Source organism: Marmota marmota, unplaced genomic scaffold, assembly GCF_001458135.2.
Source record: "Marmota marmota marmota unplaced genomic scaffold, marMar, whole genome shotgun sequence".
NCBI classification, from domain to species: Eukaryota; Metazoa; Chordata; class Mammalia; order Rodentia; family Sciuridae; genus Marmota; species Marmota marmota.
This window is the reverse complement of record NW_026006490.1, coordinates 102,065-128,726: the sequence shown is the minus strand read 5'-3', so window position 1 is coordinate 128,726 and position 26,662 is coordinate 102,065. Positions and strand designations below refer to the sequence as shown.

The following is a 26,662-nucleotide window of genomic DNA, read 5'->3' as shown; positions in this document are numbered from 1 at the left end:
AACACGAACCCTAAAACTAACCTTAACCCTAACCCTAAAACTAACCCTAACCTTAAAGCTAACCCTAACACAAACTCTAAGTGTAGCCATAATGCTAACGCTAACACTTACCATAAACCTAAACCTAAACCTAACACAAACCCGAACACTAATCCTAACACTAACCCTAAAACTAACCCTAATCCTAAACCTAACCCTAAACCTAACTCTAACCATAACCTTAACCCTAATCATAACTCTTACCCTAACTCTAACCCTAACGCTAACACTAACATTATCCTTAAAATGTTATCCTAACCCTAGCACTAAACCTAACTCTAACCCTAAACCGAACATGAACCTTAACCCTAACCCAAACACTACCCTAATACTAACCCTAACCCTAACCTTTACCATAACAGTTACCCTAAGCCTAAGCCTAAGCCTAACCCTAACCCTAACACAAAGCCTAACACTAACCATAACAAAACCCTAACTTAATACTAACACTAACCCTATCCTAACTCTAACTCTACCTTAATTCTAACCCTGAAACTAACCTTAACCCTAACCCTAACCCTAACACTAAACCTAACCCTAAATCAATCTCTAACACAATCCCTACCCTAACTCTAACCTAATTCTAACCATAACCCTAACCCTAACCCAAACCAAAATCCTAACCCTAACACAATTACTAAACCTAACACTAACTCTAACAGTTACCCTAAACCTAACAATAACCCTAACGCTAACCCCAACCCTTACCTAACACTAAACTTAACTGTAACCCTAACCCTAACACTACCCCTAAATCTAATCCTAACCTTAACCCTTACAATAACTCTAACAATAACCTTAACCATAACAGTTAGTCTAAACTTAACCCTAACCCTAACCCTAACACTTACCCTAACCCTAAACCTAACCCTAACCCTTACACTAACCCTTACCCTAATTCTAAACCTAACCCTAACACAAACCCTAACTCTAACCCTAAAATGAACCTTAACCCTAACTCTAAACCTAACCCTAAACAAACCCTAACCTATCCATAACACTAACCCTAATCCTAACTCTCACCCTAAACCTTTCACTCACCCTAACCCTAACCATAACTCTAACACTAATACCAACTGTAACTCTAACCCTAACCCTAACCCTTACTCTCAACCTAACCCTAACCCTAACCCTTACAATAACCCTAAAAATAATCTTCAAACTAACACTTACTCTAACCTTAACCCTTTACCTAACACTTACCCTATGCCTAAACCTAACCGTAAACCTAACACAAACCATAACCCTTATCCTAAAACTAATCCTAACTCAAATTCTAACCATAACCCTAATATGAACCTTAATCCTACCCTAACCCTAACCCTAACCTACCATAACCCTAATCCTAAACATAAACCTTAACCCAACATTATCCTAACCCTAACCCTAATCCAAAACCTAACCCTAACCCTAATACTATCTCTAACCCTAACCTTAACCCTAAACCAAACACTAAACCTGATCCAAACCCTAAACCTAGACCTTATACTAACCCTAACCCTAAACCTAACACTAATACTAACTGTAACTCTAACCATAACTCTTACCATAAATCTAACCCTAAGTCTGACACCAAACCTAACTATAACCCTTAAACTTACCCAACCCTAAACCTAAACCTAACTCTAACCCTAATACTAACCCTAACAGTAACCATAACCCTAACCTTAATCCTAACAAAAACCCTAATCCTAACCCTAACACTAACAGTAACCCTAACACAAACCTAACCCTAATTATAACACTAACACCAACCTAAACCTAACCCTAACCTAACCCTAACCCTAAACATAACACTAAAACTAAACTTAACTTTAACCCTATTCCTATCCCTAACACTAACTCTAACCCTATCCATTATTCTAAATCTAACCCTAAAACAAACCCTAATCCTAATCACTAAAACTAACCCTAAGCCTAACACTAATTCTAACCTAACAACTAACCCTAATCCTAAAACTACACCTAACCCAGAACTAACCCTAACCCTAACCCTAACCCTAACACTATACTAAATCTAACTGTAACCTTAAACCTAATCCTAACCTGAACCCTAAACCTAACACTAAATCTAAAACTAACCCTAACCCTATCCCTAACTCTAACCCAAATTTGAACCCTAAGCCTAACCCTTACACTAACCCCATCCCTAACACTAACCTTAACACTAATTCTAAGTGTAAATCTATCCCTAACTCTAACACTAACCCTAACCCTAAACCTATTGCTAATTTTAACCCTAACCCTAACCCTGACACTAACACTAACCCTAACCATAACAATAAACCTAAAACTAACCCTAACCCTAAGGCTAATGCTAACCCTAACTTTAACCCTAAACCTAAAACTAATGCTAACCCTAACACTAAACATATCCTTAACCCTAACCCTAAATATAACACTAACCCTAACCCTAACCCTAATTTTAAACATAACCATAACCCTAACACGAACCCTAACACAAACACAAACCTAAACCTAACCCTAACCCTAAAACTAACCCTAACACTATTCCTAACCCAAACACTAACACTATCACTAACTCTATTCCTAACACTATTCCTACCCTGAAACCTAACCTAACACTAACCCTAACCCTAACCCTAACCTAACCCTAACCAAAACCCTAAATCTAACCCTAATCCTCTCTGTAACCCTAACACTAACCCTAAACGTAACCTTAAATTAAATACTAACCCTAACCCTAAAAAAATCCCTAACCATAACCATCACACAAAAACTAACCCTAAATCCAACCCTAACACTAACCCTAACCCTTAACCTAACTCTATGTCTAACCCTAAGCCTAATACTAAACCTAACTCTTAAACTAACCCTAACACTTAACATAACCAAAATCCTAACCCTTAGCATAACACTAACTTTAACCATAACCCTAACTCTAACACTTACCCTAAGCCTAACCCTATTTCTATTTGTTACACTAACCCTAACCCTAACACTAACACTAACACCTTAATCCCTTTCCTGAACCTAACACTAACCCTCACCCCAACCATAATCATAACACTAACCCTAAACCTAACCCTAAAACTAACCCTAACACTAACCCTAACTTTAACAATAAAAATAACCCTAACCCTAAGACAAACTGGAAAACTAACCCTAAATATAACCCTAATCCTATCCCTAACCCAATCAATAACACTAATCCTAACCCTAACACTAACCCTAAAACTAAAACTAACCATAACACTAACCCTAATGCAAACCCTAACACTAATCCTAACACTAAACCTAATCATAACCGTAACCCTAACACTAACACAAACCCTAAATGTAACCTTAACACAAATCCTAACACTAAACCTAACACTAAACCTAATCCTAACCCTAACACTAAACCTAACACGAATCCTAACCCTAACCCTAATCCTAAATGTAACTATAACACTAACACTAAACCTAAATCTAACACAAACCCTGACACTAACCCTATCACTAACCCTAAACCTAACTTTAACCCAAAGCCTAATCCTAACACTAACCTTAATCCTAACCCTAAACTTAGTGGTAAACCTAATCCTAAACCTTACCTAACCCTAAACCTTACCCCAACCCAAACAATAAATCTATCTCTTAAAACTAACAATAAACCTAATGCTTACACCAAACCTAACACTTATCATAAACCTAACACTAACACTAACTCTAACCTTCACAGTAAACCTAAAACTAACTCTAAGCCTAAGCCTAATGCTAACCCTAACTCTAACCCTAAACCTAACCCTAACGCTAACACTAACACTAATCCTATCCTTAAACCTAACCTTAAATATAACACTAACCCTAACCCAAACTCAACCCTAACCTAACCCTAAAACTAACCCTAACCCTAACCCTAACACTAAAACTAACCCTAACACTACCCCTATAAATAATCCTAAACCTAATTCTAACCCTAACACTAACCCTAACCCTAATACTAACCCTGACCCTAATGCAAACCCTAACCTTAACCATAACACTAACCCTAACCCTAACCATAACCATAACCATCACACTGACACTAAATCTAACCCTAAAGCTTACACTAACCCTAAAACTATTCGTAAACCTTACACTATACCTAAACCTAACCCTAACACTAACCCTAACCATAACCCTAACCTTAACCCAAACCCTAATGCTAACACTAACCCTAATCTTGTCTGTCAAACTAAACCTAACCAAAACCTAACACTAACCTAATCCTAAAACTTACCCTAACCCGAACACTAACCCTAACTCTAATCTTAACCATAACACTAACCCTAAGACAAAACCTAACCCTAACCTATACCCTAAACACAACACTAACTCTAACCCTATCACAAACACTAAAAATAACCTTAATCTTAACCCTAATGCTAAACCTAACTCTAACCCTAAAACTAACCCAAACGCTAACCCTAAATTTAATCTAACACTTACTCTAAACCTAAACCTAACACAAACCCTATCACTAACCATAACCCTAACATGAACCATAACCCCAACTCTAATAGTAAAACAAAAACTAACCATAATCTTATCACTAATCATAAACCTAATGCTAACCCTAACACTAACCCTAACACAAACCCTAACCCTAATACTAACCCTAACGCAAACCTTAACTAACCCTAACAAAAACCCTAGCTCTAAACTTAAAACTAACCCAAACCCTAACCCTAACTCTAACACTAACACCAAATCTCTCCCTAAATCTAACCCTATGGCTAAACCTAACCCTAACCCTAACTCTAACACTAAAATTAACCATAACTCTAACATGAACCCTAACCCTAACACTAACACTAAAACTAAACCTAACCCTAACCCTATCACTAATCCTAAACCCAATTCTAACCCTATCACTAACCCTAACCCAAAACCTATCCCTAATACTTACCCTAACCCTAACCCTAACCTTAATCCTAATCCTACCCATAAACCTCCTAACACTTACCCTTAATATAAGCATAACACAAACCCTAACCCTAACCCTAACACTAACCCTAAATCTAAACCTAACCCTAACACTAACCCTAACCTTAACCTTAACCCTATCTGAACCCTAATTGTTAACCTAACCCTAAACTTTACCCTAACCTGAACACTAACCCTAACTCTAACCTTAACTATAACACTAACACTAAGAGAAAACCTAACCCTAACCATAACCCTAAACATAACACTAACCCTAACCCTATCACTAACCCTAAAACTAACCCTAATCCTAATTCTATTGCTAACCCTAACTCTAACCTTAAACCTAACACAAACCCTAAATCTTAGCCTAATCTTAACCCTAACACAAAAAATAATTGTAAACCTAACACTAAACCTATCTCTTACCCTAACCTTAACTCTAAGCTTAAGCCTAACCCTATGCCTTTCCCTAATACTAACCCCAACACTAAACCTAACCCTAACCATAACCCTAACTGTAACACTAACCCTAGCCCTAACCCTAACCTTTGCACTAATACTGTCTAACTCTAATCCTAAAGCTAACCCCAACACTAACACTATACCAATCCCTAATGCTAACCCTTACACTAAAACTAACCCTAACACAACCATAACACTAACCCTAACCCTAAGCCAAACCCTAACACAAGCTGTAACCATAACCTTTATTCTAACACTAATCCTAATCCTAAATCTAATGCTAATCCTAACCATAATTTCAACCATATTCCTAACACTAAACCTAACACAAACCCTAACACAAACCCAAACCCTAACCATAACACTAAACTTAACCCTAACCCTAACACTAACACTTATATTAACACTAACTAAAACCCTAACACAAACATTAACCCTAACAATCACCCTAGCTCTAACACTCACCCTAACCTTAACCTTAACACTAACAGTAACACTAACCATACACCTATCCCTAATAATAATTTTAACCATAAACCTAACCCTAAGAGTAACCCTAACCCTAATTCTAACAAAAAACATAACCCTAAACCTATACCTAACACTAACCCTAACCCTAACCCTAACCCAAACCTAACACTAACCCTATCCCTAACATTAACACTAACTCTACCTGTAACCCTACCCCTAACACCAACCCTAACACTAAGCATTACCCTAACACGAATCCTAACCCTAACACTAAAACTAAAACTAACCCTAACCCTAACCCCTACCCTAATAATAACCCTAACCCAAACCCTAACTGTAATCCTAACACGAATTCTAACCCTAAGCTTAAGCCTAACCCTAACACTAATCCCACACAAACCCTCACCCTAACCCTAACTCTAACAGTAACCCTAACACTAACCCTCACCCTAAACCTAACACTAAACCTAACCCCAACCCTAATCCTATCATTAATTCTAACCATAACCACAACCCTAAACATAACACAAACCCGAACTCAAACCATAACACTCAACTTAATACTAACCCTAACCCTAACTCTAAACCTAACTCTAAAATTAACCCTAAAGTTAACCTTAACCCTAAAACTAACCCTAACCATAACTTTAACCCTAATTCTTATTCTTAAACTAACTCTAACTCTAACTCTAACCCTAAAACTAACAGTAATCCTAAACCTAATCCTAACCATAACCATAATACTAACCCTAACCCTAACCCTAACACTACCTCTAAACCTAACCCTAACCCTAACTCTATACTTAACGCTAAACCTAACCGTGACCCAAACATTAACACTAAACCTAACCCTAACCCTAACACTCATGCTAAACCTAACCCTAACCCTAACCCTAACCCTAACACTAAACTTATCCCTAACACTAAACCTAACTCTCAACCTAACCCTAACAAAACAGTAACCCTAACACTAACTCTAATGCAAAATTAAACACTAACATTAACCCTAAACCTAACGCTAATCATAACTATAACCGTAGCCCTAACAATAACCATAATTTTAACCCTTACCTAATCCATAACTCTAACCCTAAAACTAACCCTATCCCTAAACCTTAACCTAACCCTTACCCTAACACTAATGCTAACCCTAACCCTAACACTCACCCTAACCCTAACCCTAACACTAACACTAACCTAAACTTAAGCCTAAACCTAACACTAACCCTAAACCTATTCTTAAAAGTAATACTATCCTTAACCCTAACACTAACAGTAACACTAACCCTAAACTTAACCTAAACCTAATTTTAACACTAATCCTAACCCTAACAATAAGACAAACTGTAACCATAAACCTAACCATAACCCTAACTCTAACCTAACACTAACCATAATCCTAACCCTAACATAAACACTAACACTAACCCTAATCCTAACACTAACACTAACAATAACCCTAACACAAACCCTAACACTAACACTAATCCTAACACTAACTCTAAGCCTAATGGTAAACCTAAATCTAAACCTAACCCTAATCCTAACACAAACCATAACCAAAACCCTAACACCAAACCTAACCCTAAACCTAATCCTAACACTCATTCAAACACTAACTCTAAAACTAACTCTAATGGTAACCCTAAGACTAACCATATCCTTAACCCTAATGCTAACCATAACACTAACTCTAACCCTAACCTTAACTATAACACTAACTCAAAACTTATCTCTAAATACAACACTATTGTTAACCCTAACTATAACCCTAACACTAACCCTATCCCAACCCTAATCCTAACCCTAACTCTAACCCTAACACTAACCCTAATGCAAACCCTAACATGAACATTAACCCTAACCCTAATACAAATCTTTCCCGTAACCCTAACCTAACACTAAACCTAAACCTAACCCTAACACAAACCCTAACCTTAACCCTAATACTAACCCTAACACTAACGCTAACTCTAACACTAAACCAACCCTAAACCTAACCATAACCATAACTGTAACTCTAACACTATCATTAACCCTAACCCTAAAACAAATCCTAAGACTATCCCTAATCCTAACCCTAACACAAACTCTAACATTAACAATAACCCTAACACTAACACAAATCTTAACCTTAACCCTAACCCTAACACTAAGACTAAACCTAACCCTAAGCATATCCCTAACCCAAACCCTAAACCTAAACCTAACCGTAACCCTAACACTATCACTAATCCTAAACCTAATGCTAACCCTAACACTAACATTAACACAAACCCTATGCCTAAATCTAACCTTAACCCTACCCCTAACCCTAACCCAAACCCTAACCCAAACCATAACCCTAAACCTAACCCAATCCTAACCCTAACCATTAACTAACCGTAACCGTAACCCTAACACTAACCCTAACACTAACCCTAAACCGAAACCTTACCCTATCACTAACCCTAACCCTATCCCGAAACCTAACACTAACTCTGACCCTAATCCTTACACTAACCCTAACTCTAACAACCTAACACTAAACCTAAGCCTTACCATAACACTAACCCTAACCCTAAACGTAACCCTAACACTAACTCTAACTCTAACTCTAAACTTTAATCTAACCATAAACCTATATGTAATTCTAACCCTAACCCTAACCCTAACCCTAACAAAAAACCTAACCCTAACCCTAACCCTAATTCTAACTTTAAAACTAACCCTAACACTAACGCTAACCCTATCCATAACCCTAACACTAAAGCTAACCCTAACCCTAACCCTAACCCTTATGGTTAACCTAACACTAACCCTAACACTCACCCTATACCTAACAATAACCCTAACCCTAAACATCACCCTAACTCCAACTCTAACCCTAACTCTTACCTTAAAACTAACCCTAACCCTAACAAAAACCCGATCCATAATCCTAAAAATAACACTAACCCTAAATTAACCATAACCCTACCAAAACTCTAAACTTAACCCTAAATCTAAATGTAATACTAACCCTAACCATAACTCTAAAAATAAACCTAAACCTGTTCCTAAACCTAACACCATTTCTCACCCTATCCATAACCCTAACACTAACACTAATCCTAAACCTAAGCTTAAACCTAACACTAACCCTAACTGTAACATAAACCCTAACACTAACCCCAAACCTAACCTTAAAACTAACCCTAATCGTTATTGTAAACCTAATCCTAACACTTACTCTAACCCTAACACAAACCTTAACACTAACCCTAGCCTTAACCCAAACCCTAACCCTAACACTAACACTAACCCTAACCGTATCGCTAACCCTAACCCTAACCCTTAACGTAACCTAAAGTTAACCCTATCCCTAAACCTAATCTTAACCATAACACTAACCCTTACCCTAACCCTAACACTAAACCTCAACTTATCCCTAATTAAACTATTGCTAACCCGAACCCTTACCCTAACACTAACACTAAGGCTAACCATAACCCTAACCATAACCCTAACCCTAACACGAAACCTAATCCTAATTTTAATACTAACCCTAAACCAAACCATAACCCAAACCCTAATACTAACACTAATCCTAACCCTAAACCTAACACAAACTCTAACCTTAACCCTAACACGATCACTAACCCTAACCCTCACATTAACCCTAACACAAACTCTAACCCTAACCGTAACACTAACCCTAACAAAACCATAACACTAACCCTAAAACTAACCCTATCACTATCCCTAGTCAAACCCAAACACTAACACTAACCAAAACCCTAACCCTAATCCTACACATAACCCTATTCTAACACTAACCCTAACCTTATCACACACCCAACCCTAACTATAACACTAACCCTATACTAACTGTAACCCTAACATTAACCCTAACCTTAATCCTAAACCTAACCCTAATCCTAAATTTAAACCTAACCCTAACTCAAACCCTAAGCTTAACACTAATTCTAACCCTAACTCTAACCCTAACACTAACTCAAACACTAACCCTAAACCTAACATTAAACCTAAACCTAAACCTACCCCTAAACCTAACACTAAATCTAACCTTAACCATAACCCTAACCATAACCTTAACTCTAACCCTAACCCTAACAATCAACCTAACCCTAACCCTAACCCTAGCCCTAACCTTAAACCTAAACCTACCTGTAACCCTAACCCTAATTCTAACCCTAAACCTAACACAGACCCTAAGTCCAACCCTAACCCTAACACTAACACAAACACTAACCCTAATCCTAACACTAACCCTAACCCTACTTCTAACCGTAACCATAACACTAACCCTAAACCTAACCTTAACCCTAACTCTAACCATAACACTAAACCTAAGCCTAATCAAAACCCTAACCCTAACACTAAACTAAGCCTAACCATAACCCTAATTCTAACCCTAATCCTAACACTGAAGCTAACCCTAAACATAAACGTAACCCTAACACTAACCCTTACCCTAACCCTAACACTAACTTTAACACTAACCCTAAACTTAACATTAACTTTAACATTAACCCTAACACTAACCCTAACCCTAATCCTAATGCTAACCCTAATACTAATCCTAACCCTAACACAACCTAAACATTAACCCTAGCACTTACCCAAACCCTAAATTTAAACCTGTCCATAAACTGAACCCCTACACTAACCCTAACCATAACCCCAACCTAATGCTAATTCTAACTGTAATCCCAAACCGAACCCTAACCCTAACATTAACACTAACTTAATCCCTAAACAAACACTAACTCTAACCCTCACTCTAACCCTAAACCTAACCCTAACACTAACCCTAACCCTAACCCTAACCCTATAACAAAACCTAACTGTAACCCCAAACCTAAACCTAGCACTAACCATAACCCTAAGCCTAACACTAACCCTAACGGTAACCCTAATTCTAACACTAACTGAAACCCTTATCCCAACCCTAATCCTAAACCTAACCCTAAACCTAACACTAACGATAATCCTAAACCTAACAGTAACCCTAACACGAACCCTAAGTCTAACCCTAACCCTAACAATAACCCTAATTTTAACCCTAAAACTAACACTAACCGTAACACTAACCCAAACACTAACCCGTATCCTAACCCTAACAATAACCCTAACCATAACACTAACACTAACCTTAACCCTACCCCTAACCCTAACACTAACACTAACTCTAAATCTAAACCTTACCATAATCCTAACACTAAACCAAACCCTAATTTTAAACCTAAATATAACCCTAATCCTATTCGTAAACCTAACACTAACCCTAACCCTAACCCTAACAAAATCCTACCTCTAAACTTAACCCTAACACAAACCTTAACCCTATTCCTAACACTAAACCTAACTCTAACCCTAACCCTATCTCTAACCCTAACTCTAAAACTAACCCTAACCCTATCACTAACTTTAACAGTAACCCTAAACCTAATCCTAAACCTAAACCTTACCCTAACACTAACCCTAACCCTAACACTAACAATAACTCTAAATGTATCCCTAATCCTAACACTATAATTAAATTTAAACCTAACCATAACACAAACACTAACACAAACATAACTCTAACCCTAAACCTAACATTAATACTCACCCTAATCCTAACCCTTACACTAACACTAACAGTAACACTAACCCGAACACTAACACTAACCCTAACCTGAATCCTAACTATTACCTTAACCCTAACACTAACTGTAAACTTAACCCTAACCCTAACAGTAAATCTAACCTAACCCTAACCCTACCCCTAATTCTAACACTAACCCTAACCCTAAACATAATCCTAACACTAACCCTAACACAGAATTTAAAACTAACATTAACTCTAACCCTATCCTAATCCTAACTGTAATCCTAACCCTAACAATAACCCTAACCCTAATTCTAACTCAAACCTAAACCTAAACCTAACACTAACCCTAACCCTAAAACAAACCATAACCGTAACCCTTACCCTAACACTAACCTTAACCCTAACCCTTTCACTAATCATAAAACTAACCCTAAACCTAACCCTAAGCCTAACACTAATTCTAAACCCATCCATAACCCTAAAAGTATAATAAACCTAACCCTAACACAAACACAAACACTGACAGTAAATCTAACCCTAAACCTATCCCTCACCCTAAACCTAATCCTAAACCTAACACTCACCGTAACCTGAACACTAATTCTAAATGTAACATTAACCCTGACCCTAATTTTAACTTTTAACTTAACACTAACACAAACCTTAAACTTAACCCTAACCCTAAACCTAAAACTAATTTTAACTCTAACCCTAATGCTAACACTAACCCTAACCCTAATTCAACCCTAAACCTAATTCAACCCTAAATCTAACCCTAACCCTCACCCTAACACTAACCCTAATCGAAACCATACTCCTAACTCTAACACAAACCCGAAGTCTAACTCTAACCCTAACCCTAACCCTTACCATAACACTAACACTATTCGCAACACTAATCCTAATTCTAACCCTAACCTTAACAATAAATCTAAACCCAAACCTAATCCTATCACTAAATCTAACCCTAACCATAAACCCAAACTAACATTAACCCTAACCCTAAACATAACCCCAAAACTAACACTAAACCTAACCCTAACCATAACCCTAACCATAACAGTAACACTAACCCTAACTCTACCTTTAACCCTAACACTAACATTAACTCTAACTCTAAACCTAATCATAATCCTAACACTAAACCTAACACTAATTCAAACCCTAAATATAACCCTAATCTTATCTGGAACCCTAACAATAACCCTAACCCTAACCTTAACACAAACCCTAACAATAAACATAATCTGAACCCCACCTAATCCTAACCCTAACACTAACCTAATACTAAAACTAACACTAACCCTAAACCAACCTAACCCTTACCCTAACACTAACCCTAATCATAACTCTACTACTAACACTAACCATAAACCTAACCCTAAAACTAAACATAACCCTAACACTAACCATAACACTAACTCTAATCCTATCCCTAACCCTAACAGTATAATTAACCCTAACCCTAACACAAACCTAATCCTAATCATAACTCTAACACTAACACTCACCCTAACATGAACCCTAACACAAACTCTAATTCTAACAGTAACACTAACACTAACCCTAATCCTATCCCTTACCTTAACCCTAACAATAACCCTAAACTTATCATTAACCCTAACCCTAATACTAACCCTAACCCTAAACTTAAATTAACCATAAACCTAATCCTAACACTAACCCTAACACTAACCCTAACACAAAACTTCACACTAACACTAACCCTAACCCTATTCTAATCTTAACTGAAACCCTAACCCTAACAATAACCCTAAGTCTATTCCTAACTCAAACCATAAACATAACCCTAAATCTAACCCTAACCCTAAAGCTTATCCTAAAACCTTAACCCTAAACCTAACCCTATCAATAATCTTAACCCCAAACCTAAAACCTAAACTAAACCTAAAACTAATCTTAACCATAACACTAATCTTAACCCTAACACTAATAATAACACTCACCCTCAACCTAACCCTAACCCTAAAACTAACTCTAAACCTATCCCTAACCCTAACAGTATAATAAAACCTAACCCTAACACAAATGTAAACACTAAGACTAAACCTAACCATAACCTTAACTTTCACCCTAACCCTAACCCTAACCCTAACACAAACACTAATTTTAACCCTCACACTCACCCTAAACCTCACCTTAACCCTAAAACAAACTTTAAACCTAACCCTAACCCTAACCTTAGAATTAACCCTAACACTAACCCTAAACCTAACCCTAACCCTAAACCTAAACCTAACTCTAACCCTAACCCTAACACTAACGCTAATGCAAACCATAACCCTAACTCTAACATGAACCCTAAGTCTAACCCTAACTCTAATACTAAACCTAACACTAACCCAAACCCTAACTCTAACACTAACACCAACTTTAACACTAACCCTAACCCTAAACCTAACCCTAACAATAAACCTAACACCAATTCTAATCCTATAACTAATTCTAAACCTAAACATAAGCCCAAACCTAACAATAACACTAACCCTAACCATAACCCTAACCCTAACACTAACCCTAACTCTACCCCTAACCCTAACATTAACTGTTAACTCTAAACTTAATCATAATCCTAAGCATAAACCTAACGCTAATTCTAACCCTAAATATAACCCTAATACTTACCCTAACACTAACCCTTACACAAATGCTAACCCTAACTTTAAACCTAACCCTAACTAACCCTAAACCTAACACTAACCCTAACACTAACCCTAAACCTAACCCTTACCATAATACTAACCCTAACCCTAACACTAACCATACACCTAACCATAACCCTAACCATAATCCTAACCATAACCTTAACCCTAACACTAACACTAGCTCTAAACCTAACCCTAACCCTAACAATAACTCTAACCTATTCCTAACTGTAACATTATAATTACCCCTAACCCTAACCGTAACACAAACCTAACCTTAACCCTAACACTAACACTAACCCGAACCCAAACCATAGCCCAATCACTTATTCAAACACTAACACTCTAACCCTAATTCTAACCCTTACCTTAACCCTAACAGTAACTTTAAACTTAACCCTAACCCTAACCCTAAAACTAACCCTAACACTAACCCTAATTCTAACACCAACCTTCACCCTAAACCTAATCCTAACACTAACTCTAACACTAAGCCTAACACAAAATTTAACACTAACATCAACCCTATCCCTAACCTAATCCTAACTCTCACCATAAAACTAACAATAACTCTAACCCTTATCCTAACTCAAACCCTAATCCTAACCCTAACACTTACCCTAACCATAACCCTAACCATAAAACTAATGATAGCCTTAACACTAAACCTAATCCTATCACTAACCTTAACCCAAACCCTAACCCTGACCAAATACTAACCCTAAACCTAACTGTAACCATACACTAAGTATAAAACTATCCCTAACCCTAACACTATAATTAGCCCTATCTCTAATCCTAAAACAAACACTAACACTAAACCTAACCCTAACCCTAAACCTAACCTTAACCCTAACACTCACCATAACCCTAAACTTAACATGAACCTTAATTCTAAACCTAACACTAACCCTAACCCTAATCCTAACCCTTACCTTAATGCAAAATCTAACCCTAAACTTAACCCTAACCCTAACCCTAATACTAACCCTTACCTTAACTCTAACCCTACCAATAACCCTAACCCTAACCCTAACGCAAATTTTAATACTAACAATAACACTAATCCTAACATAATCCTAACCATATCCCTAATACTAACACTAACCCTAACCCTAATCCTAACTCAAATTCCAAACCTAAACCTAAAACTAAACTAACCCTAAGCCTAACTCTAACCCTAACAAATACCCTAACACTAACATTAACCGTAACTCTAACCCTAACACTAACCTTAACCCTAACCCTAACCCTAATCATACCACTAACCCATACTTATTCCTAAACCTAACACGATAACTAACCCTAATCTTTACCCTAACCCTAACACTAACACTAGTTCTAATGTTAACCGTAACCCTAGCCATTACACTAACCCTAACCCTAACCCTAAGAAGAACCATAACCCTAAGCCTAATTCTATCCCTAACCCTACCCTAACCCTAACCCTAAGATCAACCATAACCCTAAGCCTAACTCTATCCCTAACACTAAACCTAACCCTAACCTTAACACTAACCCTAAAGCAAACCCTAACACTAACACAAATCCTAACACTAAAACTAAATCTAAACCCAACCCTAACTTTAACCCAAACCCTAACTCTAACAGTAACCCTAAATCTAACCCTAACCCTAAATCTAACAATAAACTTAACCCCACCTTTACCCTAATCTTAACCTTACCCTAACCCGAACACTAAACCTAACCCTAACCATAACCATAACACTAACCCTAACCATTCCATTAAGCCCGACCCTAAACCAAAACCCAAACCTAACCCTAACCCTAACACTAACCCTAACCCTAATCCTAACCTTACACTAATACTAAACCTAATCCTAACCTTAACACTAACATTAACTCTAACTCTAACTCTAATACAAACCCTAACCCAACAATAATCCTGACCCTAATCTATCCCAAATCTTCACCCTTACCTAACGCTAACCCTAACCCTAACACAAACATTAACCCTAACCCTAAATCAAACCCGAACACTAACTCTAATCCTAATCCTAACCCTAAACTTAACCCTAACTTAATTCTAACCATAACACTAATTTTATCCATAACCCTAACCTAACCCTCACACTTACCCTAATCCTAACACTAACCATAACACAAAGATTAACCCTAAACCTACCCCTAAACCTAACACTAACCCTAACACTAAACCAAAACCTAACCCTAACCCCCAAACTAAAAGTAACCCTAATCTTAACCCCAACCCTAACACTACACAAACCCTATCCATAAACCTAAACTTAACACTAACCCTAATCCTAACCCTCATTTTAACATGAACCCTAACCCTAAAACTAACCCTAACCTAACCCTAACCCAAACCCTAAGCCTAACATAATCCTAAACCGAACCCTAACCCAAATCCTAACAGTAACTATTACCATAACCCTAAGCATAAAACTAACCCTAACCCTAACACAAAACCTAACCCTATCCCTAACCCTAACAGAAAACTTAACCCTAATCCTATACCTAACAATAACCCTAACCCAAACCATAACCCTAACTTTTACGTAACCCTAACACTAACGCTTACCTAACCAAACCCCAATTTTAACTCTAACACTAACCCTAACCCTAACAGTAACACAAACACTAAACCTAACCATACTACTAAGCCTAACCCTCACCCAAGCCTTAACCCTAACCCTAACACTAACCCTAAACCTAACCTTATCCCTAACCCTAACAGAAACCCTAACCCTAAGTCTAACCCTAACCCTAACACTAACCCTAACCCAAATTTGATCGTAACCCTAATCCTAATCCTAACAATAACCCTAACCCTGAACCTAAACCTAACCCTCACCATAACTCTATCCCTAAACCTAAGAGTAACCCTAACCCTAACACTAACCCTAAACCTCATTAAAACCCGAAACTAAACACTAATGCTAACCCTTTCCCTAACCCTAACCCTAACCCAAAACCTAAACCTAAGCCTAACACAAACCCTAACCCAACACTAACCTAACCCTAACTGTAACCCTAACCCTAACACTAACCCTAACCCTAACCCTAACAATAACAATAACTGTAACCCTAACCCTCACCATAATCCTATGCCTAAACCTAACACTAACCCTCACCCTAACCTACCCTAAACCTGTACATAATCCTAACCCTAATCCTAACTGTAACCGTAAACCTATATGAAACCCTATCAGTAACCCTAACACAAACCCTAACCCTTACCCTAACCCTAACCCTAATCCTAACACTAAACTTAACCCTAACTTTACATTAACACTAATTCTAAACATAACCCTAAACCTAACCCTAACCTTAACCTAATCCTAATCCTAACCCTAAAACTAACTTTAACCCTAAAACTAACCCTAATCGCAATCCTAACAGTAACACAAACCCCAACCCTAACCATAACCCGCATCTTAACCTAACCCTAACCCAGAGCCTAACCTAACACTAACCCTAACCCTAAACTAAACCTAAACTTATCACTAACTTTAACCCTAACCCTAACCCTAACCCTAACCCTATCCTAACCCTAACCGTAATCGTAACCCTTACCCTAACCCTAACCCTAAACCTAACCCTATCATGAATTCTAACCCTTATCCTAAACCTAACACTAACCTTAAACCTAACCCTAACACGAACCTTAACCCTAATCCTAAAGCTAACCCTAACACTAGCCCTAAACCTAATCCTAATCCAAACCGTTTCTGTAACTCTAAACATAATTCTAACGGTAACCCTAACACAAAGCCTAACCCTAACCCTACAACTAACCCTAACCCTAACCCTAACACAAACCCTATCCCTATTTTTACCGTAACACAAATTCTAACCCTAACACTAAACCTAATCCTTAACCTTTACTTAACCCTAATTCTAAACCTAATCCTAACACTAACTTTAACCCTAACACTAACACTAACCCCGACACTAACCCTAACCATAAAACAAACCCTAACTCTAACCGTAATCCTAACCTTAACCTAACCCTAACACTAACTCTAACCTAACACTAACCCTAAACCTAACCCTAACCTTATTACTAACCCTAACCTTTATCCTAAACCTAACACTATCCTTAACTCTAACCCTACCACGAAACCAAAACTTAACCCTTATCCTAACCATAACACTAACAATAACCATAAACCTAACCCCAACCCTATCACTATCACTTACCCTAATCTTAACCCTACACTTAACACTAACCCTAACCATAACCCAAAAATGAAACTTCACCCTCACCCTAACACTAACCCTAACCCTAACCCTAATCCTAATCCTAACACTAACCCTAACACTAACCTAAACCTATCCCAATACTTAACAGTAACCCTAACCCTAGACCTAATACAAATACTAACCCTAACCCTAACACTAACCGTGACACTAAACCTCACTCTAACCCTAACACTAACCCTAACCCTAAACCTAAACCTATCACTTATCCTAACCCTAACCCTAATCCTCACCCTAACTCTAACCCTCAACCTAAACTTAAACCTAACACTAACCCTAACCTAAAACTAACACTAACTCTATCCCTAACCATAACCCTAATGTAACACTAGCCTAACCATATCCCTAACACTAATCCTATCTTTAACCATAACTGTAACCTTAACCATAACCCTAACTGTAACCATAACACAAACACTAAGCTTAAACCTAACACTAAACACAACCCTAACACTAACCCTAAACCTAACACTAACCATAACTCTAACACTAACACTAACACAAATTTTAACCGTAACCCTAATCCAAACCCTAACTTTAACTTAAACCTAACCCTAACACTAACTGTAACCTAAACCTAACCCTAATTCAAACCCTAACACTAACCCTAAGCCTCAATCTATCCCTAACCATAAGCCTAATATTAATTCTAACACGAACCCTAAAGCAAAGGCTAAACCTAACGCTAAACCTAACATGAACTCTAACCCTAAACTTAACCCTAAATCTAACACTAACAATAACCCTAAACCTAACCTAAAACTAACACTAAACCTAACCATAAACATAACTCTAACACTAACCCCCAACCTAACCAAAAACCTTACACTAACACTAGCCCTAACCCTAACACTAATATTAACACGATTTGTAACTGTAACCCAATCCCAAAAACTAAACTTAACCCTAACCCAAATCCTAACCTTAACCCTAAAACTAACCCTAACCCAAACCTTAACTTTAACTCCAACACTAACCCTAAACCTAACCCTAACATTACCTCTAAACATAACCCTAACCCTAACACTAATCCTAAGCCTCAACCTAACCCTAACTCCAACACTAACCATAACCCTAACCCTAAACCTAACCCTAACTCTAAACCTAACTCCAAGCATAAACCCTAACCCGAAACCTAACCCTAAACCTAACAATAACACTAACCCTAAACCTAACCCTAGCTCTAACCCTAAAACTAACAGTAACTCTAATCCTAACACTAACCATAAACCTAACCAAAAGCTGAATACTAACCCTAACCCTAACCCTAACCCTAACAGTAACCCTAACACTAACCCTAACCCTAACCATAACCATAACCCTAATGTAACCCTAACCCTAACCCTAACCCTTACACACACCCTAACCCAAAGCACAACTTTAACCCTTACCTAACCCTAAACCTAAACCTAACAATAAAGTTAACCCAAACTGTAACCCTAACCCTAACCCTAACATTAACCCTAAAACTAACCCTAACACTAATCCTAATCCTCACTATAACCCTAATCCTAATCATAACCCTAAACCTAACCCTAACACTAAACCTAACACTAAACCTAAACCCACAAGTAACCCTAACCCTAACTCTAAAGCTAACCCTAATCCTAACCATAACCCTAACCCTAAACCTAAAAGTTACCTAAACATAATGCTATCACTAACTGTGACTGTAACAATAACCCTAAACCTAAACCTAATCCCAATCCTAACCCTAGCCCTCACACTAACCCTAACACTAAACCTAACACTAACACTAACCTGAACCCTAACACTAAACCTAAACCTAACTATAACCCAAACTCTAATGCTAAACCTAACCCTTACCCTAACCTTAAAACTAACCCTAACTTTAAACCTAAACCTAATACTAACACTAAACCCTAACCATTACACTAACACGAACACTCACCCTATCCCTAACCTTAACCTAACCCGAAACAAACCTAACCCTAACTCTAACCTAACACTAAATCTAATCCAAACCCTAACCCTAACCTTAACACTACCCTAACCCTAATCATAAAACTAACCTAACACTAACAATAACCCTAACCCTAACTCTAACCCTCACCCTAAACATATTCCTAATACTAACCCTAATACTAACCCAAACAGGAACACAAACCCTAACAGTAACCCGACCCTAACCCTAACACTAACACAAAACCTAAACGAAACACTAACCTTAATCTAACCCTAACCATAACCCTAACCCGAACACTAAACCTACCCTAAAGCTAATCCTAACCCTAACATTAACCCTAAACCTCACCCTAACCCTAAACCTTTACTTAACACTAACCCTAACCCTAACATAACACTAACCTTAACCCTAATTCTAACTGTAACCCTAACCCTAACACTAATCCTAACCGTAACACGAATTCTAACTTTAACCCTAACCCTAACCCTAACACTAACCCTAACACAAACCCTAAACCTAACCCTACAATAACACTAATTCTAACACTAATCTTAACCCTAATCCTAACACTAAACCTAACGCTAACCATAACCTTAATTCGAACACTATACCTAAACCTAACTGTAACCCTAAATCTCACCCTCACCCTCACCCTCACCCTAACCCTAACCCTAATCCTAAAACTAACCCTAACCCTAACACTAACAGTAACCCTAAACCTAACTATAACCCTATCCCAAATACTAACTCTAACCCTAAACCTAACATTAACCCTAACTCTAACCCTAAATTTAACCCTAACCCTAAAACTAAACATAATACGAACACTAAACCTAACATGAACTCTAATCCTAACCCTAACCCTAACCCTAATTAAAACCTAACACTAATCCTAACACAAACACTAATCCTAAAACTAATCCTAATCATAACCCTAAACCTAACCCTAACCCTAACCATAACCTAACTCTAACCCTAATCTTAACCCTTATCATAACCCAACCTATAACACTAAGCAAAACCCCAACACAAACCCTAAGCTAAACCTAACACTAACTCTAATTCTAACCCTAACACTTACCCTAGCCCTAACCCTAACACTAAAAGTAACACTAATTGTAACCATAGCCCTAACCCTAACCCTAAAACTTACTCTAACCCTAATTCTAACCCTAACCATAACATTAAACCTAACCCTAACCCTAACACTAACCCTAACTCTAACTGAAATTCTAACCCCAACACTAAACCTAACACTAACCCTAACCCTAACACTAACCCTAAACTCAACCCTATTCCTATCACTAACCCTAAATAAACCTAACCCTAACCCTAAACCTAACCCTAACCCTATACCTAAACCTAAACTTAACCCTAACCCTAACACTAATTCTAACCTTAACCCTAACACTAACCCTAACCTACCCGTAACCCTAAAACTAACCCTAACCTAACCCCATGCCTCACTTTAACCCTCTTACTAACCATAACCCAAAACCTAAATTTAACTTTAACCTTAACACAAACCCTAACCATAACACTTACCCTCACACAAATCATAACTCTAACGCTAATAATAACCCTAATAATAACCCTAAACCTAATCTTAACCCTAACTTTAAAACTAAATCTAAACATAACCCAAGTCTAAATCTAACTCTAATTATAACCCCAAAACTAACCCCAACCATAACTCTAAATGTAATTTTAAAAGTAACCCTAAACTCAACCCTAACCCTAATTGTAACACTAACTCTAACCCTAATCCTAACCCCAAAAGTAAACCTAACCTATCCCGAAACCTAACCCTAACCCTAACCCTAACCCTTACCTAAACATAACCCTAAGTCTAACCCTAAAAATAACCCTAACCCTAACCCAAATCCTAACCCTAGCCCTCACCCTAACCCAAACCCTAATGTAACCCTAACCCTAACCGTAATCCTAATACTAACACAAACCCTAAACCAAACCATAACCCTATACCTAACCTAACCCTAAACCTACCCTTACCTAACCCTAACCCTCACCTGAACCCTAATGCTAAGCCGCTCCCTAACCCTAACGCTAAACCTAATACTAACCCTAATTGAAACACTAACACTATCCCTAAACCTAAATATAAGCCAAACCCAAGCTCTAACCCTAACCCTAACCCTAACCTAGCACTAACCATACCCTAACAGTTTACCTAATCCTAAACCTAAACCTAACCCTAATCCTAACCCTAACACTAACCTAACAATAACCCTAACCCCAACCCTAACCCTAACCCTAACTCTAACCCTCACCCTAAACCAATACCTAACACTAACCCTAACCCTATCTGTTACATGAACCCTAACCTTAATCCTAACCGGAACACAACCCTAACAGTAACCCTCTCCGTACATTACACATACATTAACCATAAACCTAACACTAATCCAAAACTAAACAATAACCTTAAAATAACCCTAACCCTAACCCTAACCACAACACTAATCCTAACCCTAAAGCTAACCCTCACCCTTAAAGTAACCCTAAGTCTCACCCTAACCCTAACCCTAAACCTAACACCAATCCTAACCCAAACTCTAAACCTAACCCTAACCCTTATCCTAAACGTAACACTAAACCTAACCCTAATCCTAACCCTAACTTTAACACTAAGCCTACCCCTACACTACCACTAAATATAACTCAAACCCAAACACTAACACTTACCCTAACCCTAACAATAATCCAACAGTAACAGTAACCCTAACCCTAATCCTAAACGTAACCCTAACACTCACCCTAACGCTAACCCTTACACTAAATATAACCCTAACCCTAAAGATAACTTTAACACTAACCCTAACCCTTACCGTAAACCTAAACCTAACAAAATCCCTAACCTTAATCCTAACACAAACCATAAATTTAACCCTAATTTAACCCAAAACTTATCCCTAAACCTAACACTAATCTTTTTTTTAACAAGAAGATAAGTTTATTTTGCTGTCTAATTATTTCCTTTAAAAAGTTTAATGCTTGATAAAATAAAACAAACTTTTAGTATCATTAAAACCTTCTGACATGTACATGACATATTATTACTATGTACAACTTTGAAAACAAAGTAATGTTGAACATCCTGACTATAGTTAAGCTATAGGAAACTTTCTGGATGGTCAATATTTTCCTTGGCTGGAAGAAAAATCATACAATTGAAAAATATAAATAAGACCTTCAATGAGTTGAGAATAATAAAACACTATCTGAAATTCAGTCATCTGCATCTTGAAAAGTTTGTAGTAGTTTCAACAGTTCAGCAAGCAAAATGAAATCCTGTGAAAGTCTTCAAACTTCAGTCTTCCAGGAGAGGTCCTGCAGTTTCACAGTTGATCTATCAAAAGTAAAATCTATTTCCTATTGTGGTAGAAATTGGTAGGTGGTTCATATACCATTTTTCACCAGCTCATGGACTCCATTCTCATCAATGATTAAAGGTGCATGGAACTCTTTATCTGTCACATAACTTTCTATTCCTTATCCAGCATAGGAGCTAAGAGGAGAGATTTCACACTGGATTGGTACATCATTGGCATCCTTCAAGCAGGGAATTGCTGGAAGGCGGGAGCCATTTTCATCTATAAAGTGGCCACCTGCATTAAGGACCCAGCAATGGTGAAGGGACATCAAAGCATGCCTTGCAGTAGTAGGGTTGTCCTTCCCATTCTGGCTGTCTGCATTCTTTAGAGAGGAAAACTCATCTTCCCATAATACCTCATACACCACAAACTTCTTTGCAATCTGGAAGATGTCAAAGACAAATTTTTCCATCTTTATTCAATTTGGTTTGTCTGGCTTAATTAATTGCCCTGGGAATCCACATATGGAATCTTCTTTTGAGCCACATGATGCTGCAACTGGGGTTCGTAAACATTGACAACATCTCTCAGAAATGGTACAGTGAAGAAATGATTGGCAATGTTCCCCGCATTGAACAGCAGTCGTCCATCTGAACTTCATTTTTGAGCTGTTGCCAGGGAAATCTCACTATATTCTACCACCTGGAATACTCCATCCACTCGGCAAACCACTCCAACTGGTTCTGTAGGGTTTGTTTTCTCTACCACATTTGCCCCACAGTCTGCTCCTTTCTGAATGCAAAATCCAATGAACCATGGGTCTGCCACTTTTACCAATATGTTGTCCACACAATAGACATGAATGCTCCAAATACCTCTTTGCTCCATATCCTCCACAATATTATGGGCTGCAAGGGCCCTATAAAGACCACCATTACCATCTGGAGCCATAGAAACTTTGTTCTTCTCTTCTAAAATAATTTTCCCATCAAAAATCATAGCAGGCAGCATTCCCTGCTGAAAAAAAAGACTACATTCTCTTTTTTTAAACCAAAGTACTTGTGCTTTGTGAAAAATTCCTTCATAGATTCCATTGTTCTGCTACTGGTCATTATATACCATGGAATGATGCATTTGTTGCCATGATATTTTTCAGCTAACTGCTGTAGCTTCAGGATACTTTCTGCTTGAATCTGAAAAAGTGTCTTATGGGATGGCAATCCAACATCATACATCCCCTTGGGATATGCAACTCCAAGTCTTGTCCCCTGCCCACTGGCTAGAAGAAGAACTGCTACTTTGCTCTATAAATCTGGAAAAGTCCTTCACTTTCCCAGGCGTGGAGCTGATCTTGATCCCTGGTAGCACTACCCAACACTTCTCGGGAACAGGCTCCATTCGTGCATCCACTTTCTCTTGGTGAGAGGACTGGTTAAATCCTTAAATAGCCTTTTGGAAAAATAAGTTCAACTCCTCAAAGTTCATGGCCTGGAGTTCAGCATAAAGTTCTACCTGTTGGGTTTCTTCCAATTCATTCCAGAACTGTAGCAGGTGTTCTTGCGCAGCTCTGGACAACCTGAGTTTGAGGTCATTAACATTCATAATGCTCTGGTAGCCAACCTCTGTGAAAACAGGGGTATAATTTCTGCAACTGCAAGCCTCCCTCCATGCGACCGCAGCTCCACTCGGCTCTGGCTCCTACAGCTCCACCACTCATTGGTGTCCCGCGCCTGCTCGGAATATATACCCTCATCCACAGGGCCAGGGTGGCAGGGCGGGCCGGGAGCTGGGGCAGAGTGGAGCACTGGCCCCGGCCACTCCGCCTCTCTCACTACTCTGAGTGGCTGCCAGTGCCTAACACTAATCTTAACTGTAACACTTACCCTAATCCTAACCCTAACCCTAACCTATCCCTAACCCTAACCCTAACTCTAACCCTAGTCTTAACCCTAATTTTAATCCTAACATGAACCATAAAACTAACCCTAACCCTAATTTAACCCAAACCCCAACCCTCACCCTAACACTAATCTTAACCCTAACCCTTACCCTAACCCTAACACTAACCCTAATCCTAACCCTAACCCTAACCTAAACCTAACACTAAACTTAACTCTAACCCTAATCCTAACCTTTATCATAACCCTAATCAAAACCCTAACTGTAATCCCATCTCAAACCCTAAACCTAAAGCTAACACTAACCTAAACCATAACCTAACACTAACCCTAACACTAACCCTAAAACAAAACTAACTCTAACCTTAACCAAAATTTTACTCTAACCATAACACTAACACTAACACTAAACATAACCCTAATCCTAACACAAATGATAATCCTAACAATAACTCTAACACTATGAGCAAACTTAACCCTAACCCTAACACTAACCCTAAAACTAACACTAACGATAACTTTAACTCTAGCCCTAACTATAACCCTAAACCTAACCCTAAACCTAACTCTACCACTAACCCTAACAATAACCCTAATCCTAAGCCTAACTCTAACCCTCACAATAATTCTAACTGTAAGCTAACCCTAAACCTAAGCCTAATCTTAACACTAACCAAAAACCTAACTATAACCCTAACCCTAACCCTTACCCTAACCCTAACTTTAAAATTAAAGCTAACACTAACCTAAACTTTAACCCTAACATGAACCATAAACCTAACACTAACCCAAACCTAAACCTAATCCTAAACCTAACACTAACACTATCCCTAATCCTAACCCTATGTTGAACCATAATTCACCTAACCCTAACCCTAATTCTAACCCTAATACAAACCATAACCAGAACCTTAAACATAATTCTAACCATAACCCTAAGACAAATCCTAACCCTAACCCTAAAACTAACCCTAACCCTAACACTAACCCTAACCCTAAACCTACACTAACACTAATTTTAACCATAACACTAACCTTAACCCTAAATCTTAACCTAACCTTTAGCCTAAACCTTACCTTAACCCTTACCCTAACCCTAACCCTAACACTAACCCTAACCCTATCCC

At 38.0% G+C, this 26,662-nt stretch overlaps 1 pseudogene; it reads right to left on the bottom strand.

The window, feature by feature from the left end:
- Positions 1-23,722: 23,722 nt before the first annotated feature.
- LOC107133540 lies at positions 23,723-25,485 on the bottom strand (annotated as a pseudogene).
- Positions 25,486-26,662: the final 1,177 nt, after the last annotated feature.